The sequence below is a fragment of the Chiloscyllium punctatum genome, chromosome 28 (assembly GCF_047496795.1).
Source record: "Chiloscyllium punctatum isolate Juve2018m chromosome 28, sChiPun1.3, whole genome shotgun sequence".
NCBI classification, from domain to species: Eukaryota; Metazoa; Chordata; class Chondrichthyes; order Orectolobiformes; family Hemiscylliidae; genus Chiloscyllium; species Chiloscyllium punctatum.
Window position 1 is genome coordinate 69,977,753 of NC_092766.1, and position 26,336 is coordinate 70,004,088.

The following is a 26,336-nucleotide window of genomic DNA, read 5'->3' on the forward strand; positions in this document are numbered from 1 at the left end:
GTTTCACAGAGAGAGAGAGTTTACAGATGGAAAACTCAGCTTTAACATCACATCAACTGCAGAGTCGTCCAATTCTGCAGGTCCTGATCCTTATCAGTAATATAAAAGGGGAAAGCAGCATTCCTAGCTCAGAGAAATCATTCCCATGTTAGGCAGCTGGTCGAATATTTAACCAGTCATGTGATCTGGGAAGACACCAATGTAACGGGACTAGGGCGAAGCTGTGTAAATGTAAAGATATTTACTTACCCCTCCGAGTGGGACACTCACTGACACAGTCACAATGGGGAGAGGCTGTTCACCTGCCTCACGTATGGGAAGGGATTTACTCGATCTTACAATCTGCTGAGGCACCAGAGGGGGCACAATGGATTTAGATCCTTCACCTGCTCCATGTGTGGGAAAGGATTCACTGAGTCCTCTGATCTGCTGAAACACCAGCGAGCTCACTCTGGAGAATGACCATTCACTCGCTCCCAATGTGGGGAGAGATTCACTCAAATGCACCACCTGCTGAGACCCCAGTGAGCCCACACAGGGGGAGAGCTCATTCAGATGGTTAGTGTGTGAGAGGGGATTCAATGATTCATCCTGACCCCCTGAGACCCCAGTGAGCCCACACAGGGGGAGAGGCCATTCAGTTGGTCAGGGTGTGAGAGGGGATTCAGTGATTCATCGTGACCCCCAAGACCCCAGCGTGTTCACACTGGGTAGGAGCTGTTTCCCTCTCTGTGGGACAAGGAATTTGCTGAGACTTCAACACGACTGAGAGCCCAGTGAGTGCACACAGGGAAGTGGTCATCCCCCTGCTCAGTGTGGTGTAGAGTTCACACATCACTGCAGGACTCTGATTCTGCAGTTACTGTCCATCAGAGTCAGGAGTGGACCGTGTTAATGATGACACTGCTGGAGTATTGATGTTGTTGTTGTTAACCACATTAACTGGGCTGGAGTTGGCTGAATTTATATTGCCACTTTCTGAAACTTAGGATGCCTCTCTGGGCAGTAGGTCACCACAAACAGCAATGTGACAAGGAGCAGGGTTCATCTGTATTGATTTAAATTGTGATCATAGCACTGCTTTCTCACAGCACCAGGTAAAATGTTAGAGTCCAGCCTTGGTCAACGGCCTATGTGGGGTATCCACATTCTCCCCATAATAGTGTGGTACCCTCCATGTGCGCTGGTTTTCCCCCACAAATCAAAGATATGCAGGTTAGGTGGATCGGTCGTCATAAATTGTCCACAGTGTTCAGAATTTGCAGACTAAGTGGATCAGCCATGGGAAATGCAGTGTTACAGGGATGGAGTGCTCTGGGCGGGATGTTCTTCAGATGGTTGGTGGGATTTGATGGACCAACGATCTCCTTCCACACTGTAGGGATTATATTCTATGATTGAGGATAAAGAATATTCTCAGGGTCTCCTTGGAGGAGGAGCATGTGGTGTGTATCAATGCTCTCTATGGCATTAGATAGAGGTGGGCACCGCAGGGGATACAGTGCATTATCTCCACCGCCACCGCCACCCCCTCATCCCCAACTCTACTTTGATTTAGTCCCTTCCCACTCTTTCACTTGTAATGGTTTGCTTTGCCCATAATGGGTTTTGTTTGTAAATATTCAACTGATGACACTGGTGTGCTACTGCTGGCGATTATACGTTAGCAAAAAGCAAAATAATGGAATAATGATGTTGTTGCTGGGAAGGTTGCTCAGCTGTGAGAGATAACACTTCTGGGTAAGAGGAATTGGGGAAAAATGCTTCACAGCTCACAGAACGAGAACTGAAAGTAGTTAAATCAAACCAAAGGTTCAGAGAGGGAAGGAATATTTCCCTGGAGTTTGAGTAACTGAAAAGTGATGGGGTCCGGGAGTAGACAGGATTTTGTTTAAGGGGCATTGGAAATTTTAAAAACTGTTATATGCAGATAGTTTCGATTATTTAAGTTTTATTTATTGTGGAATAAACTTGTACTTTATATAAAAAAAATTCACAAACCTTGCATTAAAGACAAATGTTAAATAAAATCCATCAAACCATCCCTCACTGAAAACTGAGGTGGAAGTCCACTCTCCTGCAGAATCCCTGCCCTGACTACTTCTTCCTGCCCGGGCTCCATGGATATATATAATATTTATATATACCTGGGAGATAGCAGCAGGAGAAGGCTATTCGGCCTTTGAATCTACCTCCACCATTCAATGAGAAACAGCTGACCATCCAGCTCAGTCTCCTGTTCCTGCTCTGTTCCAATCCGCTTTGATGACTTTACCTTGAAGAACTATATTTCAGTCCTCCTTGGGCTTCACTGCCTTTTGTACCAGTGATGTTGCTGTGTTATTGCGTGGGTGTAGGCAGGGGTAATGTGATGGTGCTCTTCCTGGAGGACACACTCAGCGTCCCTCATCATCCTGCAGTAACATCAACGGGGTTTCAGTAAATAAAGAAAGAAACCGTTTCCAGGATATGGGCATCACTGGCTCAGCCAGCATTTATACCCCATCACTAGGTACCATTGAGAAGATGGTCGTGAGCTGCTGTCTTGAACCATTCACAGTCCATTTGGTGCAGATAGACCGACAATGCTGGGAGGGAGAGTGTTACAGGATTTTGGCCCAGTGATTCTCCATCTTTGGTTCTTCAAACGCTGGTTAATTTAATCACAATCTGCACATGATTTTGAGATTTCAGACTGCAAATCTTCACCATCTAGCACCCTGTATAAAGGAATATGCACAGATTAGAAATTCAGAACAGACTATTCTAGTTTCTCTGGAATATCTTTTTCCCCTTTCTTCCCCCAAAGCTGTAACCCTCCAGCCCACTTACTCTCTCCTACCATTCTGACTCTGCTGCCCCTAATGTACACCCTCCTCATTCTCATGGAGTTACTGATAAACAGATCCATGCCACCACTTCCCATCCCTGGTTTGACTCTGCACCCTTTCTGGGTTTACTTCCTTTCCCTTCAGTTGCTGTAAGTCAATCCTGTAACAGCAGAATGAAACAAAAGGAAGCAGAATGGGAGGTGGCAGATCCTGGACAGAAGAGAAACCTTTAATCTGGGAGAATGGATCAGATTCTTCCTTGTTTCCCATTAGTTTATTCCCAGCGTTACAATGAACTGGGGATGTAGAGTGTTCCCACGAGGGTGTAGTGACACTTTGACCCCCCCAACTGATCAATACTACAAGCAGACACGTTCCTCCTCTAGCCAATCACAGTGTGAAATACTTTCCCCTAATTACCCCAAAACATGTGCTCCAAAACCCACCCACATTCTGCACATATGCAGCGCCGGGTTTCCCAATACACCTGTGGTCCCTGCCTTAGGAATTATGGAAGTTACAGTCCCCATGAAGTCACTGGAGCCCTGTCTCTGGAAAGAGAATGAAACGTGTGGGATGGCAGGGTGTTGTGTATAGGATCCCCATTCAGACAGACAGGACATTTGGCTTGTCACTGGGTTTTACTGAGACATCTGGTTAGACAACCCAATTTCTGAAGTAAGGAATATAGATTCAGTTAATTGCGGGGTGGAGGGGTCAATAAGTGGAAGCAGTTTTAGGCAGAGGTGGCTCAGTGGCTAGCACCTCTGCCTCACAGCTTCAGAGACCATGGTTTGATTCAAGCCTTAGGTGACCATGTGGAGTTTACACGTTCTCCCAGTGGCTGTACGGTTTTGATCGGTGTTCCAGTTTCTTCCCAAAGTCCAACGATGTTCAGGTTAGGTGGATTCGCCATGCTAAACCAAAGTGTCCATGCATGTGCAGGTTAAGCCACTAACCATGGGAAATACTGGGAATGGGTGAGTCTGAATTATAGGATTGGTGTGGACTCGATGGATGAATACCCTGCTTCTGCACTCTAGGGATTCTATTCTATTCTCATGAAGAAGAATGCACCTATCTCGATATGTTATGAATCTGTGGAATTCCCTATTCAAAACGCAGTGGATGCCAAGACAATGAGCAAATTTAATGGACAGATACAGATTTTCAATTTGCAATGAGCTGAAGGGTGAGAGAGAGAGAGAGAGAGCAGGCAGGAAAATCCAGCTGAGACCGAGGCGAGCTCAATCATCATAGTATTAAATGGTGGAGCTGGTTCGAAGGGCTGCATTGCCTCTCCTGTGCCCATTGCTTATCTTCTTACGGTAATAACTGGAAAGCTGAATCCAAAACTCACCACCTTCACCAAAGGAGATTTTCGGAAAATGTAGGATAGTCAAGTGGAATAGTATTCAAAACTGAGATAGTGAGGAAGTGTGTCGAAGATAATGATTTTGCAATTTTAAACTGAGGGGTAACAGTGATTTATGATTATAGATTGTGTCGTACATTCACACTGTCCAGAATACTCTGTTGTGAATATCTATTCTGTAATTTATTACAAAGCCAAGGTCAGTAATAATGAAAAGCAAAACACCCAGGAAACATCGCCTTACTTCCTAATCTAACAAAAGACGCGTGATAAATCTGGTTGAATTTAGAACACAGATGGAAAGCGGGGAGATTAAATCCAGTCCCAAGATCCTGTGCTTAAACAAAGGAGACTACAATAGGATGAGGCAGGAGTTGGTAATGTAGACTGGGAGCAAAGACTTTACGGTGGGATAGTTTACAGACAGTGGAGGAATATCAAAGCAATTTTTCGAAGTGCTCAGCAGAAGTATACATCAGTGAAAAGGAAGGACTGTCGGAAAAGGGGTAAGCTGCCACGGGTGTCTAAGGAAATAAGGGAGTCTATCAAATTGAAATAGAAGGCATACAAATTGGTAAAGACCTAGGAGAAACTAGGAGATTAGAAAAACATCAAAGGTCAACTGAAAGCTTGATGGGATTGGGTATAAATAGTGATGAGTAGCTATGCCCAGGGACAGAATAGCAGTTTACACTGCTAGAGGGAAACCTATTGTTTGGGGAACATATGGCCTCTGTAATTGTTGAAGCATTTAACAGTTACCGGAGAGATAATCCTGATCAAGTTAAAAATCACAGCACACTCCAAAAGCTTGTACTTCCAAATAAACCTGTCGGACTATAACCTGGTGTTGTGTGGTTTTTAACTTTGTCCACCCCACCCCAACTCCGGCTCCTCCACATCAGAATCCTGATAGAGAGCTCCACGGAAACTGAAGCACCTGTAAGGTACTTGAGGGAGCCACAGGGGTGTGGGGGAGGGGTTTGTGGTTTAACCACAGAGTTGAACTGAACTAGACTTTTTTTAACTGTTCTTGCCATGGAGATAATCCTGAGAGACAGTCTCTATGCAAAGTCACAAATCACAAAGGTAGAAGAATGGGAGCCGTACATCGGACCTGATGCTGCCTAAAGGCGTTTTGCACGTAAAATACCCAGGTAACTACCGTGTCTCATCAATAAAGACTCAAAGAAGACCTCTCAGAGTTCTGTGCCTTGTAATTCCCATCCAGCAGGGTTCAGGAAGATGAGTACACAGATTAGTCTTCACAATGGAGGATACGAAGAACATGCCAGTAATTGATAAGGAGACTGAGGAAGTTGAGGACCTAGATAATAACCATTATCGTGAAAGAGTTAGAGCTGGGCAAGCTAATGGAGTTAAAGGTACACAAGTCTCATTGCCCTGATGGAATACATCCCAGGATACCAACAGAGTTCGTGGGAGAAATAGCAAATACACTTAGTTATAGCATCCTACAGCAGAGACAGGCCCTTTGGCCCAAAATGGCCCATGCCGATCAGAATGTCCATCCATGCTAACCCTATTTCCCTGCACTTGGCCCATCTGCTTCTGAAACTTTGCTATCCATGTATTTGTCTAAATGCCTTTTACATGTTTTTAGTGTACCCGCCTCAACCACTTCCACTGGCAGCTCATTCCATATACATACCACCCTCTGTGTAAAACAGTTGCCCCTCAGCTTCCCTTTTATTCTTTCTGCTCTAAATCATAAACTGATGCCCTCCAGTCCTTGGTTCCCTGGGAAAAAGACGGAGTGCATTCACCTTACCCATGCATCTCATCGTCTTATACACTTCTATAAAATATTCCCCCGCAGTTTCCTCTGCTCTAAACAAAAAAGCCCTCGCTTGTCCAACCTCTCCCTATAACGCAGACCCCTGAGCCCTGGCATCATCCTTGTAAATTTCTTCAGCACCTTTCCCAGTTTAATAACTGAAACCTACACTGCATTCATCACATTTCCAGTGTTTCCCCACGGCACTGGAACTGACGGTACAACGCCAATCGATTACAATAAATGATCGATCATTTACTCCGTTACAACAATCCCATTTTCATAGCTTCGTCCATGATGCAGGAATCCTTTTGTCTTTCTGGTTTCATGGTTAATTGCCCTCAAACAAAACCAGTGGCTTAATTGTTCCTGGGAAACGTGCCATGATTGTTTCGACTTTCAAAAACCAATGAAATCTCTCTCCACAGACCCCACGCTAACATGGACTTCACTGTCTCAGTACTTTTTTCCCAATCACACTGAGATTTGAAATATTCGTCCACGGGCAGAATGCACACCTTTCCATCCAGATGAAAAGGCCAATGATATTCAGATCGGCACGGATCAAGTAACTATCACATCTGAACATGAAGTTCAATTTGAATTTCTCAACTGCAAATCCCCCCTTTCAGTACTCTACAGCAGAGAAAACAGAAAGTGCTGGAAATCCTCAGCAGGTCTGGCAGCATCTGAAACGCTGACAGATGCAGGAAACATTGCAGCCTTGAAGAAGTGTTCAGATGATCACACCAGGCACGTGCGCTTGATGGCCAGGATGTAGAAGATGGGGGCATTGTGTTCAACAGTTTTATGCCGGAGACTCTGATCTCATTTGATTCCATGTTTCCCTGCGATTCCCTCTTTTTCGGAAGCAGGCAGGAGTGGGAAGCAGTGGAGAATGTAAATGATGGGTGACCTTTCTAGTGAGGGGATTCGTGTACAGTAGTGGGATCCCTTTCTGGAAGGGCCTTGGTGAGACCACACCTGAAGTACTGTGTATACCTTTGTTCCCCTTTCCCAAGGAAGGCTCTCCTGATTGTTGAGAGAGTAAAGGAGGGTCACCAGCCTGAGTCCTGGGATGTGGAGATAGTCATGGACTGCAGATGCTGGAAGTCAGAGTCCATCCAATGTGGATCTGGGGAAGTGCAGCAGGTCAGGCTGCATTACAGGAGCAGGAAGGTTGATGTTTTAGGTCGGAACCCTTTGTCAGCCCTGATGAATAGTCCTGAACCGAAATGTCACCTTTCCAGCCCCATCGTATTCATGCTGGTCATCAAGCACCTGTTAATTCTAGTCCCACGTTCTGGCACTCAGCGTGTAACCGATATTGTAGTACCTGGTGTGACCATCAGAACACTTCTTCAAGGCTGCAATGTTTCCTGCATCTGTCAGCGTTTCAGATGCTGGCCGACCAGCTGAGGATCTCCAGCACTTTTTGTTTTTATTGTGGATTTCCCCCATTTTGCTCAAGCACTTAGAGTCAGAGAGCTGTACAGCTCCATATTTTGCTGACTATAATTCCTGGGATGGCAGGACTGATGGATGAAGAGAGATTCAATCGTCATTTCATCATCCTTTCCTTTAGCTTTCTGAGCGGCTGACTACCTCATTAATATTCTACCTCCCATTCCCTGTCCTGAATCTGACCAATCTAAGCCTGCACTTTTGTTCCCATCCCCCTGTTAGACTAGTTAAAATGACACCAATGGGACTGGCAAAAGCCTCCACCAGGAGATTTCTCCCAGCTCTGCCCAGGGGTAACTGGTCAGGCTGGTACAAGACCCACCCAGAAACGGTCCCAGTGCCTGAAGAATCTAAACCCTTCTCTGGTACACCATTTCGCCAGTAACACGTCCAGCTGATCTATCCTCTTATTCCTGCTCTCACTAGCACATGGCACTGCGAGTCAGTCTGACATTATTTTATTTCAGGAGCTACATTTTAATGTATCCCTGATCTCCCTATATACAGCTTTCAGGACCTCATCCCTTTGTTTAGTGATGTCATTGGTATCGGTGTGTTCCACAACCACTGGCTTTACCCTCCAGCTCCAGAATGTCCTGCAGCTGCTCCATGATAATCGCGGATCCTGGCACCAGGGAGGTAACATACCATCCTGGATTCATGTCTGTGGTCACAGAAGTGCCTGCCTGTACCCCTGACCATTGAATCCCCTGTCACTATAGCCCTGCCACTGTCTTTCCTCCGTTTCTGTACAGCAGAGCTATCTGTGGTATCATGAACCTGGCTGTTGCTGATTTCCCGAGAAGCCACTCCACCGCATTCACCCCCAACAGAATTCCAAGCAGGATTCAGTATCTTTTTGAGAAGTGGATGATCACTGGGGATTCCTGCACTGCCTTCCTGAGCCTTTTATTTGGTTTGATGGTCACCCATTCCCTTTCTGCCTTGCAGTGTGACGAACTCATTAAATGTGCTGTCCATAATATTCTCAGATGCTCCACAGTGAGTCCACTCATAACTCCAGGTCTGAAAAGCAGTTTCCCAGTAGCTGTTGGTGGGCCCACTTCCTGCACACATAGCCGTCAGGGACACTGAAAGTATCCCTTATTTCCCACATTGTACAAGAGGAGCACACCACGGGTCTGAGGGCTCCTGTCACAACGTCTCTCTGGATTCAGCTAATTGCTCCCATTAAGAGAATTTAAAAGAACGTTCAACTTTCCTCCACTTCAAACATTTCCATTATATGTCAAAAACCCCAATCTTTACTTAAGCTGATACGTTATATTTTAAAAACTTAACAAATACTCTGCAGGTATCACTTATAAATTGGCTGTTCCCATTGGTACCATGTGAACACTCAGTGCAGCCCTGTCATTTTCATTGTCTGGTCACACCTACGCTGCCCTCAGCCTCCTGTCCTGTTCCAATGCATCACAATGGGAGCTCAGGGACAGCACCTCATCTTTCAGCTCAGCCCTTTGTAACCCCAGAGTCAACATGGACCTCAGCTGTTTCTGGATGAACAGACAGTTGTCAGAACCTGGAACATTCCACCTGAAAATGTGCTGGAATTTGAGTTCACAAAGAATTTTAATGAGAATTTTGCAGGGAGTTGAAAATTAGGAGTTTACAGGTTAACATCATGAAGTGAGTGATTGGGACTAAATCTGACAGTTCCTGCAAAGAGACGAGGTATAATCTGGATAAATCTGTGCTCCCACTCAGGCCAAATCGCCCATGGGCGATTCAACCACAAATTTGAACATCTTTCTGCATGTTGCTTCACAAAAGTATTGGAGAAATTTTCCCAGAGACAGAACAGACAGCCCTTTCTCCTTCCACAGTAAAATGCTAATGATATCCAGATCCTGATGACTCCGTTGAGTGCAGAAATCTGCTTTTTTGAGATCCTGTCCTCAATTATTCTCATTTAATATCCCATAGAAAGAATTCACAAAACAAATCTCAGCCAGCGCAGGATGAATTGGAAAGAAAAATATTTCTCTGGCATGTGTCTAGTGTTTAAGCGCTCCTCTTTAAATCACCCCTCCCCCACCCAGGAAGAGGACATGTCCATGCACCTTGCTGTACCATGCCCCCAGTAAAAATGGCGGCCATAACCCAGGACCTATCACTGACTGAGGCCCACAGCCGTTTTCCCATTTGCTGTAAACATGGGACCAAGAGTTTCTAATTCAGGACTAACACCCTGTACAGATGGGTAAATAAAACCTCCCAGTCTAAACTGAATCATTTTCTCCCAGTTTCCGCTGCCTCTCCCCCTTCCCAGTTTCCGGCCCCTGCACAAACCAAGGGCCATTCCGGGTCCAGTGACCCTTCCTCAGAACCGATGGCAGCTGGGAAAATTAGACTCCCTACAGTGTGGAAACAGGCCATTCGGTCCAACAAGTCCACAGTGACCCTCCGAAGAGTATCCCATCCAGACCCATTCCGCTACTCTGTTACTCTAAATTTCTCCTGAACAACACACCTCACCTGAACACATCCCTGAACACGACGGGAAATTTAGTTTGGCCAATTCACCTAACCTACACATCTTTGGACTGCAGGAGATAGGGGAAAAGAGTAAATAATAGGTGGGATGGAGCGACCCTTCAACAACATGGCAACATTTACTCATCTCCTCTCCCCGACCTTATCTCAGATCCAACCCTCCAACACAGCACCGCCCTCTAAATGTCCCATCTGTCCATCTTCCTTCCCAATTATCCACTCCACCCTCTCACCATTACCCCCACCTGCATTTTCCTATCGCCTTCCCAACTACCGTCCCACCAGCCCTACACACCCATCCTATTATCTGTCCTCTTCCCCACCCTCACATTCCTGAAGAAGTGCTTAGGCCCAATATGTCAATTCGCCTGCTCCCTGCATACTGCCTGACCTGCTGTGCACATCCAGCGCCACACTTTAACACAAGCTGGAAGAACATCACCTCATCTTCTACCTGGGGACCCTTCAGCCCTCTGGCCTCAATATTGGATTCCATAATTTTAGGTCCTAAGTCTCCTATGTACTAGTGTCCTAGCCACCATCCCATAGACCAGGCCCTGTTATTACATCGCCTGCAATTATACACTACCTATGGTTAGTCACTGACAGTCTCCATAAACAGCTATTCACCCTCCCCCAGCCAGATCGTTATACATTCCTTTGTCCAACTGCTCCCATCGTGTTCTTTGGAACCTATCACCACCTATCATTTACTCCTTAACCCCTACCTTCTGCATATATACCAACATTGTTTCTCAGGAACAGCAGTTCTGACGAAGGGTCATTGGATCAGAAATGTTAACTTTGACTTCTCTTCACAGATGCTGCCAGACCTGCTGAGCATTTTCAGGATCTTCTGGTTATTGTTTCTGATTTACAGCATCCGCAATTCCTTTTGTTTTCATTTACTGGGTGTTTGCAATTCAGGTCCAGCAGCCAACAGCGTGTGTTTATCAACCCACCCAGTACACAAACTCAATTTCTCTCCCACTCTCTTCACACTCACTGGGTCCCCCCTCACAGTGACATTGCACCTGCACAGCTCATCGTCACGTGTTGGCCTGCTGGTCACACCCCTCATTCACTCCCATTGGCGGGAGGATTACACCAACTCCCCTATTGGTCTGAAGCTGCCATTAATCAGCCAGGTCCCATTGTGACTTGAGTGGTAGGAGGCTGAGGGGTGACCTCAGAGGTTTATAAAATCATGAGGGGCGTGGATGGGATACAGAGGCAAGGTCTTTTCCCTGGGGTTAGGAAGTCCAGAACGAGGGGGCATAGGTTTAAGGTGAGAGGAGAATGATATAAAAGAGACCCAAGGGGCAACATTCTTCATGTGCGTGTATGGAATCTACTGTCAGGGAAGTAGTGTAACTATACAAGCTGTCACCATTTGAAAGGCAGCTGGATGGGTATATGAATAGGAAGGGCGTAGAGTGATATGGGCCAACGTCTGTCATATAGGACTAGATTAGGTTGGGATATCTGGTCGGTGTGGACGAGTTTGACTAAAAGGTCTGTTTCCTTGCTGTACATGACTGTGGCTCTGCCCTGGGATGAGCTTCATCATTCAGTGAATGGGGCAGTATCACAGAGCACAGGGTCTGGGGGTTATTAAGCCCATTGGGGCTGTACTTTCTTCCTCTGGAGATGCTGCCAATCTGCCCTTACTCCACTCCCATTTACCAGTAGCCCTCCACATTTATCCTCAAATAGTTAAATTCCAAATCTGTTTTGACAATAACAAAAGCTGCATCCAGCTGTGATTGAAACTGTTCCAGATGCTCAGAACCTACTGAGTTTTTAACCTGCATTATTTGCCAATTACCTGAAGGTAGTTACCAAAAATTGTGACAATAATTTCTCTCAGTGTCTCTGTAAATTAAATATCCTGGAAACAAATCTGTTTCTGGTTGAAATCACTGCTTAAGCTTCTCAGCTCCAAGGAGACTTGTCAGGTCTTTTGCTAACTTTCCATAAAAGAGAAATGTATCTTAATTTGAATTTATTAGTGTCATAGAGATGCACAGCACAGAAACAGACACTTCGGTCCAACTCGTCAATGCCGCCCAGATATCCTAAATTAATCTCGTCCCATTTGCCAACACTTGGCCCATATCCTTCTAAAAGTTTCCTGAACACGTACCCAATCAGATGCCTTTTAAATGTAATCCTACCAGCCTCCACACTTCCTCTGGCAGCTCATTCCATACACGTACCATATTCAGCTTGAAAACATTGCTCTTTCGATCACATTTAAATCTTTTCCCTCACACCTCACGTCTGTGCTGTCTGGTTTTGGACACCCCTAACCTGGGAATAAGACCCTGGCTGTTCACCCTAACCATGTCCTTCACGATTTATCAACCTCGAAGGTCACCTCTCAGCATCCGATGCTCCAGTGAAAACAGCCCGAGCCTATTCAGCCTCTCTGTATGGGTCAAACCCTCAACCCTGGAAACATCTTTGCACATATTTTCTGAATCCTTTCAAGATTTATAATATCATTCCGATAGCAGGGAGACCAGGACTGAAAGCAGAATTCCAGAAATGGCTGAATCAATGTCCTGTACAGCTGCAAAATAATGTCGCAACTCCTATACATAATGCACAGACCAATAAAGGCAAGTGCACCAAACACCTTCTTCACCACCCTGTTTATTCCACTTACAAAGAACTATGAACCTGTACCTCAACGTCTCTTTGTTCAGCAACACTCCCCAGGCCCTTCCCATTAAATGTACAAGTCCTGCCCTGATTTGTTTTTCCAAAATGCAGGACCTCACATTTATTTGAATTCCACTCCATCTGCCACTCCTCAGCCCAGTTGATTGAAGTCTCATTGTATTCTGAGGTAACTTTCTTCCCTGTCCACTGCATCTCCAATTTTGGTGTCTATGTAAAATCACTAATCATAGCTCCTATATTCACATAGAAATGATTTATATAAATGATGAAAAGCAGTGGACCCAACACCAATCCTTACACCATATTGCTCATCACAGGCTTCCAGTCCGAAAAGCAACCCTTCACCACTATCCTCTGTCTCCAATTTTCCAGCCAATTTTGTATAATTTGTTAACCAGTCTGTTATGTTGAACCTGTTGAACATCTTTCTGAAGACCAAGTTAGTGATTTCCATGCACAAATCCATGCTGACTATCCCTAATTATTTCTTGCCTTTCCAATTACGTGCAAATCCTGTCCCTGAGAAGCCCTTCCAACAACTTGCCTGACTTCAGGCTCACCGGTGTATTGTTCCCTGGACTTTCCTCACCACTTTTCTCAAATAATGGCGCCCGTCTTACAGCACCTCACCTGTGGCTATTGGCGATACAGATATCTCAGCGAGGGGCCCGGCAATCACTTCCCTAACTTCCCACAAAGTTCTGGGACACACCTGATCAGGTCCCAGGGATTTATTCAGCTTTATGTATTATAAGATATCCAGTACCTCATTCTCTGTAATATGGACACTTGTCAAGTTATCACTATTTATTTTTCCAAACTGTCTCACTTCCACATCCTCTTTACGTAAAAGCGGACATGTAATCCTCCCACCTCCGATGGTTCCACAGACAGCTTTGCTGATCTTTGAGGGACCCTATTCTCTGCCTGGTTACTCTTTTATCCTAGGTGTATTTGTCGAATCTCTTTGGGTTCTCCGTTAAACCTATTCCCCAAAGCTATCTCATGTCCACTTTTCGCCCTCGTGGTTTCCCCCGACTATACTCCTACTGCCCTTTTACACCTGGACGGATTCACGCAAACCCAGCTGTGTGTACCTGCCATATCCCTCCTTCATTTTCTTGACCAGGCCCTCAATGTGTCTCGACAGGCAGTATTCCTTACACCTACCAGCCTTGGCCTTAACAGGAACATTCTGTCTGTGTACTCTCGTTGTTGCAGGCCTATGGACGCAATGGCAGATGAGGACAGAGAAGCAATCATTCTCAGTAAAGAGGTGGTGTTGGGAAAGATAACAGCCTAAAGGTAGATGGGTTGACTGGCTGTGATGGAGTGCATCCCAGGGGACTATAACAGATGGCAGAGGCTAAATAGCAAACGCACTCGTGATAATTCACTAAAATGTGCTGGACTCTGGGACGGTTCTGACAGATTAGATAGCTGCAAATGTGATGCCAATATTTTAAAATAGACCTGTTAGCATAACGTCTGTAGTGGGGGAAATGCTCGATCTCTCAAGGAAGAAATAGTGAGCTATCTTGATAGAAATTGTCTCAGAGCAGACACAGCATCGATTCATGAAAGGTAGACAACACTAAGCTGATTGGTAGAGCAATGTGTGCAGAGGCCAATGTAAGTCTGCAGAGGGATACGGAAAGGTTACGTGAGTGGGTAAGGGTCGAACAGATGGAGGACAATGTTGGAAAATGTGAGGTCATCCATTTTGGTCGGACTAACAGCTAACTGATGAAATGGTGAAAACTTGCAGCACGCTGCTGTACAAAGGGAGCTGGGTTTCCTTGTACATGAATCAGAGGAAGTTGGTTTGCAGGTGCAGCAGGTAAATAAGACAGTGAAGGGAATATTGTCCTTCATTGCTGAAGGGATGGTTATGCTGCAGCTGTACAGGGTGCTGGAGAGGGTACACCTGGAGTACTGAGAACAGGTTTGGTCTCCTCACTTCAGGAAGGATGTACTGGCACTGGAGAGGGTGCAGTGGAGGATCACTAGTTTGAGTCAGGATTTCAGAGGGTTGGCGTATGCGGAGAGATTGAGAAAACTAGTTCTATACTCATTGGAATTTCGAAGTATGGGGGGTTGGATAGGAAAAAAATTAAAATTATTAAGGGAGTAGATAAACTAGAAGCAGCGAGGTGATTTACACTGGGGATGGAACAAACTAGGGAGCAGAGAGTCAAAATAAGGGGATATCAGATTTAGGACTGAGTTCAGGATGACTTCTTCAGATAAATCTGTGAATCTGTGGAATTTGCTGCTGAGTGCAGCAGTTGATGTTATCAACTTGACTATCGTTAGGTCAAAAGGTAGATTTATGAACAGGAAAGGAATTAAGGGTTATGGTGAGAGAACAAGAAAGTGGAGCTGAGGCCATGAAAAGACCAGCCCTGACCTTATTGAATGGCAGAGCAGGCTTGAGGGGCCAGGTAGCCTACTCCTGCTCCTCTTCCTTATGTTCTTATGTTTCCACTTTCCAGCTGTCCCTTTACCTGGGAATAGCAAAGAAATATTGAAAGTTCTCGCCTTGTACCGTTAAAATTCACCTTTGTCCAATTTAGAACACCGTTTAGATCTGGTTTATTACTTTCTGTAACTATTTTAAAACTAGTAGAATTATCAGAGAATCCTGAGAGTGTGGAAGGAGGCCATTCGGCCCATCACATTTACACTGACCCTCAAAGCCTCCTACATTAAACCTGTAACGCTGCATTTCCTATGGCTAATCCACCTAGCTTGCACATCCCTGAACAATATGGGCAATTCAGCCTGGAATATCCACCCAACCTGCATATCTTTAGATAGTGGGAGGAATCCACAGCAAACAGACAAAACCCACGCAGATAATAACAATAAGGTGATCATCCCTTTCTTATTTGCCCGGTCAACCTAAATAACTTCGCTGAACGTAATCTCAGAATATCCTCCATCAGCACAACTGTAATGCTACTCCTAATCAAAAAGGCCACTCCGCCCCCTCTCATATCCCCCTTTCTATCCTTCCTCTTGCATCGATACCCTGGAACATTACGCTGCCAGTCCTACCCATCTCTGACCAACGTTTCTGTAAAACTCATGATATCCCAGTGCCACATTCAAAACCATAACCTGAGCCCATCTGCGTTCCCTGTCAGGCCTGTTGCATTGAAGTAAATGCAGTATAACTTGTCAGTTCTACCTGGTTCTGTGCCTTGCCCTTGCCTGCCTTTACTGTCTGACTTCTGAACTGTACCAGCCTCAGACTTACCTCTTTTCTCACCATCTCTTTGAGTTTACCCACACTGCCTCACTGGTTTAATGACCCCTGAGTATTACGAGCAAATATACCTGCCTGGATATCAGAGACCTTCCAATTAATGTACAATCCATCCTTCTTATGCACATCAACTCTACTCAAGAGGAGATTACAATGATCAAAAGATGTGAATCCTTCTGCCCTACACCAGCTCCTTCGCCAATCTTTCATCTCCTCCATCCTGCTATTCCTACTCTCACGAGCATGTAGCACCTGGAGTAATCCACATATTATGACCGAGGACCTGGTTTATTATATTCCAGGCTAATTTGCTACATTCTCTCATCAGGACTTTATCTTTTCCCCTTCCTTTGTCATTGGTACCAATGTACAATGACCTCCCACTGGTCATTCTTTCCTTTGAGAATATTCTGCTACCTGTCCGAAACATCCTTGACCCTGGCACCAGGGAGGTACCACCCCATTCTGATGTCTCACTGTCAGCTGCAGAAAAGGCAGTCTGTGCCCGACTAGAAAGTACCTTATCATCCTTGAGCATTTGAAATCTGATATACCTCTCATTATAGTGGAGTCAATCTCAGTACCAGTAACTTGGCTGTCAGTATAACATTCCCTGAAAGTCTATGACCACCGACATTATCCAAAACACTATACTTTTTTGAGATGGGGATAGGCACAGGAGACTCATGGCTGAAAAAATGTGTTGCTGGAAAAGCGTAGCAGGTCAGGCAGCATTAAAGGAGCAGGAGAATTGACGTTTCGGGCATAAGCCCTTCTTATGTCCGAAATGTCGATTCCCCTGCTCCTTGGATGCTGCCTGACCTGCTGCGCTTTTCTAGCAACTCATTTTTCAGCTCTGATCTCCAGCATCTGCAGTCCTCACTTTCCCTCTCCTACCTTTCCGAGAGGTAACCCATCTACCTGACTGTATCTGCAGTTTCCAGCCTGAAACTGCCACCTATCACACATCCTGACTCTTGTAAATTCTTCATTACCATTAAGCACTGCTCCATCTGATCCATGTGATCCAAGAGGTTTTGCATCACTTCCTGCAGGCTATCATCAGGATCATTCAAACTCCCCCTACTCCCCTCCAGGAAGTCCACATCATTGTGCGAATGGTCATCTTTGCACCTTAATCTGTAGACCCAGAAAAAGGTAGAGTCTTACAGCTTTACAAAAGACTACTTTCGAATACATTAGAACCTGTATTTTATATTTAAAACATTCAACCAAAAGATCATAACAGAGGCACTTAAACTAGTAAACACTCACCCTACTGAATGTTGCGGATTTTAAAAAGTAAAACAGAGTAAGATTTACCTTTTAAGAGACTGAAACCCACTGAGCTGATCCCCGGCTGCGAGTCACAGGCATACAGCACGGAAACAGACCCTTCAGTCAAACTCGTCCATACCGACCAGATATCCGAACCTAATCTCGTCCCATTTGCCAGCACTTGGTCGATATCCCTCTAAACCCTTCCTATTCATATACCCATCCAGATGCCTAATAAATGTTGCAATTGTGCCAGCCTTCACAACTCCCTCTGGCAGCTCATTCCATAAATGCAACACCGTCGCATGAAAAAGTTGCCCATTAGGCCCCTTTTACATCTTCCCCCTCTCACGCTAAATCTATACCCTCTAGTTCTCGACTCCCTCACTCCAGTGAAAATACCTTATCTATCTATCCGATCCATGCTCATGATTTTATAAACCTCTGAGATCACTCCTTAGCCTCTGACACTCCAGGGAAACAGCCCCAGCCTGTACAGCCTCTCCCTTTATCTCAAACCCTCCAACCCTGGCAATATCCTTATAAATATTTTGTGAACCTTTCAAGTTACACAACATCCTTGTGATAGGTAGAGAACAGAATTGTGCACAATATTGCAAGAGTGGCCAAACCAATGTCCTCAACAGCTGCAACATGACCTCCCAACTCTCTTACTCAATACTCTGACCAATAAAGGAAATCATATCAAACACCTTCACTATCCTATCTACCTGCGCCTCTCCTTTCAAGGAGCTGTGAACCTGCACAGCAAGGTCTCTTTCTTCTGCAACACCCCCCAGGACCTGACCATGATGTGTATCAGTCCTGCTAAGCTTTGCTTTTCCAAAATGCAGCACCTCGCACTTATCTGAATTGAACTCCATCTGCCACTCCTCAGCCCATTTGCCCATCTGATCAAAATCCCATTGAAATCTGAGGTAACCTTCTTCACTGTCCACTACCCCTCCAATTCTGGTGCCATCTACAAACTTACTAACTATACCTCCTGTGTTCACATCCAATTCATTTATATAAATGATGAGAAGTCGTGGACCCAGCACCAATCCTTGTGGCATTCCACTAGTCACAGGCCTCCAGTCTGAAAAATAATCATCCATCACCACCACCCTCTGTCTTCTGCCTTTGAGCCAGTTCTATATCCAGATGGCTACTTCCATGAGATCTAACCTTGCTAACAAGTCTCCCATTGGGAACCTTGTCGAACACCTTACTGAAGTCCATATAGATCACATCTACTACACTTCTCTCATCAATCCTCTTTGTTACTTCTTAAAAACAAGATCAAGTACGTGACATGATTTGCCACACAGAAAGTTATGCTGACTATCCCTAATCAGTCTGTGCTTTTCCAAATACACGCAAATCCTGCCGCTCAGGGCTCCCTCCAGCACCTAGTCTAGCACATCATCTGTGGTTCCCGGGGCATGTCCAAACCACCTTCGTTAAATAGTAGTACCATATTGAACAACTGGCAGTCTTCTGGCACCTCAGCTATGACTATCAATAATACAAAAATCTCAGCAAGAGGCCCAGAAATCACTTCCCTCGCCTCCTGCAGAATTTGTGGATACACCTGATCAAAGCCTGGGGATTGATTCACCTTTATGCGTTTCCAATATCCAGTACTCTGTATTATGGACAATTTTCAAGATGTCACCATTTATTTCCCCACATTGTACATCTCCCATGTCCTTCTCCACAGTAAATACTGATGCAAAATATTGCATTTTGATAAAACAAACGAGTGCAGGACTTACACTAGTTAAACGTAATGCTTTGAGTAGTGATATGGAAAAAAGAGACCGAGGGGTTCAGGTCATCCTAGTCTGTGTCACATGTAGACAGGGTGGTTAAGAAGGTGGTTAGCACACTTACCTTCATTGCTCAGACCTCTGAGTACCGGAGTTGGGAATTTAGGTTGAGGCTGTACAGGATGTTGGGGAGGCCTCTTCTGGAATACTGTGTCCAGTTCTGGTTGTGCTGTGATAGGAAGGATATTATTAAATTGGAGCGGATTCGGAAGAGACTAACCGGGATGTTGCCATGAATGGAGGGATTGTGTCACAAGGAGAAGCTGAATAGGCTGGGATGCTTTTTCACTAGAGCATAGGAGGTTGAGGGATGACCTTAGAGGTCTATAAAACCATGAATCGTGTAGACAAGGTGAATGGCCGGGGGTGGGGTGGGGGCGGGGGCGGTGGGGAATTCAAGACCTGGGTGCATACAATTTGAAAATAGATGAGAAAGGTTTAAAAAGTAAATTGGGGATTTGTTTTTACTTTTACATGTGTGAAATGAACTCCCAGAAAAAGAGGCAGCTGTGAATAAAATTACAATGTTTAAAAGACATTTAGACAAGTACATAAATAGGAAATGTTTGGATGAATGTGGACCATGTGGAGGGAGGGGCTTATGTTGGGAATTATGGTCGACACGGACTGCTTTAACCACAGGGTCTGTCTCTGTTCTGTATCACTTTATGACTCTAACTCTCGCTATCTTTGTGAATTCCTCCATGCTCACAATTCCCCAGATCACTGTCACCTCATCCAGACTAAACTCTTCCTTATCTCTAGAAATCCTCTCTAGCCTCACAACCATCACTATCTCTGGTATCACAAACATCTCGATCTCTGTAACATCCTCCAGTCTCCTCCCATCTCATCACCCTCACGATCTCTAATCTTGACAACCCCCACAAATCTGTCCTTCTCCACATTAAACACTGATGCCACACGTTTAGTATCCCCCCGACTACCCCATCTCCTGCGTCTTCACACATAGGCTGCCTTTTTGATCTTTGAGGTGGCCTATTCTCTCTCTAGTGACCCATTTGCTCTTAAATGTATTTCTAAAAACCCTTTCCCTATTCGCCAAAGCGGTCTCCTGTCCCCTTTTTGCCTTACTGATTTAACTCTTAACTATACTCCTCTTGCCTTTATACTTAAAGGATGTTTGTGATTTTTGGATTGGAATAAATGCGAAATATTACATCTTGATAAAACAAACGAAGGCTGGACTTACACTGATTAGAAGTTGGGCCTCGGGTAGTGATATGGAACAAAGAGACCGAGGGGTTCAGGTCTTTGAACTATGTGTCACATGCAGACAGGGTGGTTCAGAAGGGCTTTAGTACATTTGCCTTCATTGCTCAGATCTTTGAATATAGGAGTTAGGACGTTATGTTGAGGTTGTACTGGATGTTGGGGAGGCCTCTTCTTGAATACTGTGTCTAATTCTGGTTGTGCTGTTATAGGAAGGATATTCTTAAATTGGAGCAGGTTCAGAATAGATTTACCAGGATGGTGATGGGAATGGATGGTTTGAGTTATAAGCAGAGTCTTGATAGGCTGGGTCCTTTTTCACTGGAGCACAGGAGGCTGAGGGGTGACCTTATTCGAGGTTGATAAAATCCTGAAGAGTTTCGGTAATGGGAACAGCAGGTGCCCTTTCCAGGAGGGGGCGCGATTCAAGATTGGGGACATACGTTTCTCACGTTAAAAAGTCAGGCTTTAAAAAGAAGTTCCGGGTTTTATTTTTTGTTTTTGCACAAAGAGTGGTTCACATGTGGAATAAACTTTCAGAGGACGTGGTAGATGTGAATGCAATTACAATTTCAGGGTGGCACAGTGGCTCAACGGTTAGCAATGCTACCTCTTAGCGCCAGGGACACAGGCTCAATTCCTGTATTGGGTGACTGTCCATGTGGAGTTTGCATATTCTTCCCCATGACAGCGTGGGTTCCTCCAGGTGCTCCCGTTTCCTCCCACAATCCACACATGTACAGGGTAGGTGAACTGGCCGTGCTCAATTGCCCATAATGTTCAGGGATGATTGGGTTGAGTGAATTAGTCAGGTGTAAATATAGAGCAAAAGGGTAGGAGAATGGGATTCTAATAGGAAAAAACCATTTGGACCCGTATATCAATAGGGAATGCTAGGATGGACTTGAACCAAGTGGAGGCAGGTGCGATTAGTTCAGTTCGAATTTATGGTCGACACGGACTAGTTGGACCACAGGGTCTGTGTCGATGCTGTGTAACTTTATGGCTCGTTATCTCTATAAATTCCTCGATGCTTGGAACTCTCCCTATCAGTGCCACCTCATCCAGCCTTACAAAGCTTCCTCATTTCTATAATTCCTCTCCAGCCTCAAAATCCAAAAACCTCTATCACAAATATCTCTAGCTCTGTAACATCCTCCATCCTCACAATCCTTTCCAACTTGCATCTCCTCCAGCTTCATTATCCTCCCCATGTGGAATCCCCTCCAGTCTCTCAAAGCTCTGCTATATGTGCCTTTCTTTATTTCCAGCTTTCAGGATGCCCAATGTTTATTTTTCACTGGATGATTGCCCTTTACAATTCCTGCGCTGAGCTTCTGAATTTCCTCTTAAGCCTCTGCGTCTCACTTTCCTCCCAAAAACATTGACCAATCACGTGTCATCTATTCCAGTATCACCTTTTCTGACCTGATGTCCAATGGAGCCTGTCATATTCCTATAATAAACATCTCAGCGGTCTACAGAACAGAAAAACGCTCTGGTGGTCCATCGGGTCTGTGAGAAAGAAAACTACCACCGAACTATCCTCATCTATTTTCCAGTACTTGTGGAAAAGTGTCATCTATCATGGCATAGCAAGTGCACACTAAATACATCTCAAATGTTTTGGGGATTTGTGTCTCCCACCCTCACAGACAGTGAGGTTTAGTGCAACTGTTGCTCGATGATGACATCACCCACAGGAACACAGAGCAGCTGGGTCTGTGCAAACCAGAGATCGCCAAACATTGGGAAGGATGGCAGGGTCCCTGAGAGGGGGCACAGGAGAGTTACCAGGATGGTTCAAGGAATGGGGGATTTTATTTGCAGGGACATGGGTGTTGTTAATACATATCAAGAATATCCATCTTTAATAGATGGACTCTCGTTCTCAACCTCTCCCCTTGCCTGGGCTGTGGTAACGTTCAGGTTAAACCACCACCGGACATCTCTCCCTAATGCGAGAGCAGCCCTATGGTCTGGTAGGACAATGCTGACTTTACCTTTTACACAGTGATGCCATTGTGCATCGGGGGTGGAGAGAGGGAATGTTGAAGGTGGTGGATGGGACACCACTGAGGCACAGTGTTTTGTCCTGGAGGATGTTCACTTTCTTTAATACTGTTGAGGGCTGCACTGATCCAGGCAAGTGGAGAATATTCCAACACGATCCTGATGTGTGCCTTACAGAGAGCAAACAGACATTGGGGAATCAGGGGTTTGGGAAAACTGAGATTGTTCTCCTTGTTGCAAAGGAAATTGAGGGGAGCTGAGAGACAAGTGCTTACAAAACATATACAGTAGGATGTTAAACCTTGCACTCATCAACTCATCATAAATGGATTACTGGACACATATTGAAGATTTCGGGGAGATCTATTGACAGGACGGTTTGATTCAAAGGAGAATTTTTATGCAGAAAATGGAATTGAGCTGGAACAAAACACTCACACACAGTGCAGATATCCAGGTCCTGATGAATGGAGTAATTCAATCAGAGTTTGGCGTTACAATTACTGAGATTCCCATCTGAATATCAGATTAGATTAGATTATGATTATTAAGTCCACATCGCACCTGCCGAAGCGAAACCCACCCATACCCCTACATCTACCCCTTACCTAACACTACGGGCAATTTAGCATGGCCAATTCACCTCACCAGCACATCTTTGGAGTGTGGGAGGAAACCGGAGCACCCGGAGGAAACCCACGCAGACACGGGGAGAATGTGCACAGTCAGTCGCCTGAGGTGCTCTGGTGCTGTGAGGCAGCAGTGATAACCACTGTGACACCACGCCGGCCACAAAATGTCTTTTGGAAATCTCAGTACACCACAGCTACCGGGTCTCTGCAGTTGGAATGTCGTCTTAGAATTCCAGGAGATTACTTACACGTGGCCTGCCTTTCATGAACCAACACTGCGTCTGCTATTTCTATCAAGATGCATTGCCATTTATTCCTTGATTACAGGTTGAAATATTTACCCCACTACAGATGATAGGTTAACCGGTCTATAATTCCCCAACTTCTGTCTGTCTCCATTTTTAAACAGTGGTGTCTGATCTCCTGTTTTCCAACATGCAAACTCCACACAGAGAGTCGCCTGAGGCGGGAAATGAACCCGGATCTCTGGTGCTGTGAGGCAGCAGTGCTAACCACTGTGCCACGGTGCCGCCCACTAATATCCACCTGTAGTATCCTGTAATACAAGTTTATAAAATCTGTCACTGTCAGGTCAGGTGAGAAACTCACACCATCCCTTCCTCCTGGTCCAGGATGACTGTACACATTACCCCTTGTGGAGACCAGCAGTCAGTTCAGGGGGAAATCTATGTGGGTTTCTTTGAGTTTCCACCTTGGGACTTCATGTGACTGAGCAGGGCAGATCTTTCATAGATGGGACAGAATGATCCAAGGGGCAGTGAGATGTGTAGAGCAGGATGTCCTTCATTTTCTTTCCTTCCGTGTTGCCGCTGTGCCTCATCAATAAGACATGGGGGGTGAAAGTCTCATGCAGCTCGATGGGCAAGTTGTCTCCATTCTGACCAATGGGCAGCAAGATCCTCCAAGTCACTCCAAACAATCTCTCTGAAAAGACAGCAACTCAGCATGCTTCCCAGTGTCCAGTGCTCCCTGGAAAGATTTAGAAGAATGAGGGGGGAATCTCCTAGAAAATGTAGAACAGTAAACTTCCAAAACGATTATAAACAGTTTACAGAGAGGGATTCGGAGAAGTGGACAAGTTGGTAAATGGAGCATAACGTGGGATAATGTGAAGTTGTTCATTTTGGAGGTAATAAAAGAACAGAGGACTATTTAAATGGTGGAAACTGTCGAAACCTGCAACACAAAAGGGACCAGGGGGTAACTGTGCAGGAAACACAGAAAGCTAGCACACAGTTACAACAGGTCATCAGGAAGGGGAATGGAATATTATTCCTGATTTCAGGGTTTTTGCAGTATAAGAGTTTGGAGTATATACCTGAGAGCCACTTTATACAGTGCGAGTGAACCACATTGGAGTAATGAGAGAAGTTTTGGACGCTTTATTTAAGGAAATACATCACTTCATCGGAAGCATTCAGAGAATCTTGACTGGGATGATCCCTGGTTTGCAGGGACTATCTTTTAAGAAAAGGCTGAAGAAGTTGGGACTTGACTCATTGGACTTGGGGGAGAATGAGAGGGAATCTTATGGAAACATATAGGCTTATGAAGGGGTATGACAGGGTAAACACTGAGAGGATGTGTCCCATCATGAGGGAACCTAGAACCAGATTCTGGGTCAGTTGCAGAATCAAGGGTTCTGTTTTAGATTTGTCAACTTTAATGCAACACAGACATGGGTAAAGGGTTTCAGTAGCAATGGAGCTGGGGTGAGGTGGAGAAAAGCAAAATTTTAGAGATTGGAATTCCTGGTGTTTGCAATTGTGTAGATGTCTGATCAGGAGGTGACCTTGGGGTCAGAATATGAGAGCAATATTGTGAAGTTGTGCCTCAGGCATTTCCCAGTAAGAGGGAGGGGCTCAGCAGTAAGGGAAAGTAATTTGTAATAGTAACTGAAGGCAATGGGTTTAACCATTGCAGTGTTTCATTGGAGGAAATTGAAGCCAATCGTGTCGTAAGCAGTTTGATGAATGAGTAACAGTGGAGCAATGGAGAGGGATGATAGGGAGAGAGAGCTGTGCATTGTCAGTGTACATATGAAACCAATACGATGTCACCTCCTGGCAGTATGTAGGTGAGATACAGGAAGGAACAAAGATAGATCCTGGATGAACACCACATATGAGGAATTCAGAAAGTAAAGCGAGAGTGGAGATGGAGCAGGATTTTCCAACAACCGTGAGGTCAAATATTAGTTCTTAGCAGAATTGGAGAGAAGGACATAACCAGAAAAGACAGACAGAACAAGGAACAATATTTGTGAATTGGGGAGGGGGAGTGATGAGGAGGAGCCCGACTCCAAAACTGCTATTTCTACATCAGTGACATCACCCAACTCCACCCTAGTCTCAGCTCATTTACTGAAATACTCGTCCATCCCTGTGTTATCTCCAGACTTCATTATCCAAACACAGTCCTGGCCAGCCTCCCACATTCAACTTACATGCAATCTCAAGAATATCTAAAACCCTACTGCCCAAGTGCTCACTTGTACCAAAACTTGTTGATCCATCAAAAGGCTCCTATTAACAAGCAATAATTTAAAATTCTCTCCATTGATGTAATTCCTGGCTGTGAACATCCCTGTCTCCCTGCACCACACAATCTGTGAGACCTCGACAACTCAGTTTCTTTCAGACTCCCAAAGATGCATTTATTCATTGCTTCACCAGTCTGGCTGTTTTGACACGGTCAAGGGAACACTGTCTGGAATTCGCACCCTGACCCTCTCAGACTTGCTTTCCTCCTTTAAGGTATTCCTGAAAACCTGCTTATTTGGCAATACTTTTGATCACCTGACCCAATATCCCCATCAGAATGGGGATATGTCAGAAATTCTTAATTTCTGTGAAATTATAATAATGATAAAAATACAAACCATTGTTGATTTGCACACACATTGTCTACTCTTCACTGTCGCTGAGTATATAATCTATAACATCTCTTACCCAAACACATTGTGGGAGCACCTTCACCACACGAACTGCAGCTGTACAAGGAAGTCAAACATCACCCTCTCCACAGGCAATGGGACTCTGGCATTAATCACTGGTGTCTGTGGAGAGAGAAACACATAGTTGATATTTCAGGGAGTGCTAAATGCATTACAGGAAGTGAGAATGTTGCAGAATTTGATGGTCAGAAATGGAAGGAAAATGCACTCTTTTGTTGAAAAAAAGAAGAATTATTCACTACCCAAGATACTGTGGAAAATTTACTCCGTTGAGAGAGCAGCACATTGTCAGCGGTTGGGCAGCAGAGGAAAATTAACTTACAAAAGGACTGTGAAAGTAACAGTAAAAAACACTAAACAAACCAAACAGCCTGTGACCAAAGACTTTAACTCCCCTTCCCGCTCCACCAAAGATATGCAGGTCCTG

The 26,336-nt window shown here is 44.9% G+C and overlaps 1 long non-coding RNA gene across 2 annotated transcripts; it reads right to left on the reverse strand.

Moving 5' to 3' along the window:
• Positions 1-2,695: 2,695 nt before the first annotated feature.
• On the reverse strand, positions 2,696-22,802 carry LOC140453858 (uncharacterized). Of its 2 annotated transcripts, none has more exons than XR_011952515.1 (3): positions 22,739-22,802; positions 19,119-19,223; positions 2,696-2,720 (listed from the first exon to the last, which is right to left on the reverse strand). It is a non-coding gene; the product is annotated as an uncharacterized lncRNA (long non-coding RNA). The 2 variants fall into 2 exon arrangements; XR_011952516.1 differs by lacking the exon at positions 2,696-2,720 and adding an exon at positions 15,158-15,180.
• Between the last annotated feature and the right edge of the window lie 3,534 nt (positions 22,803-26,336).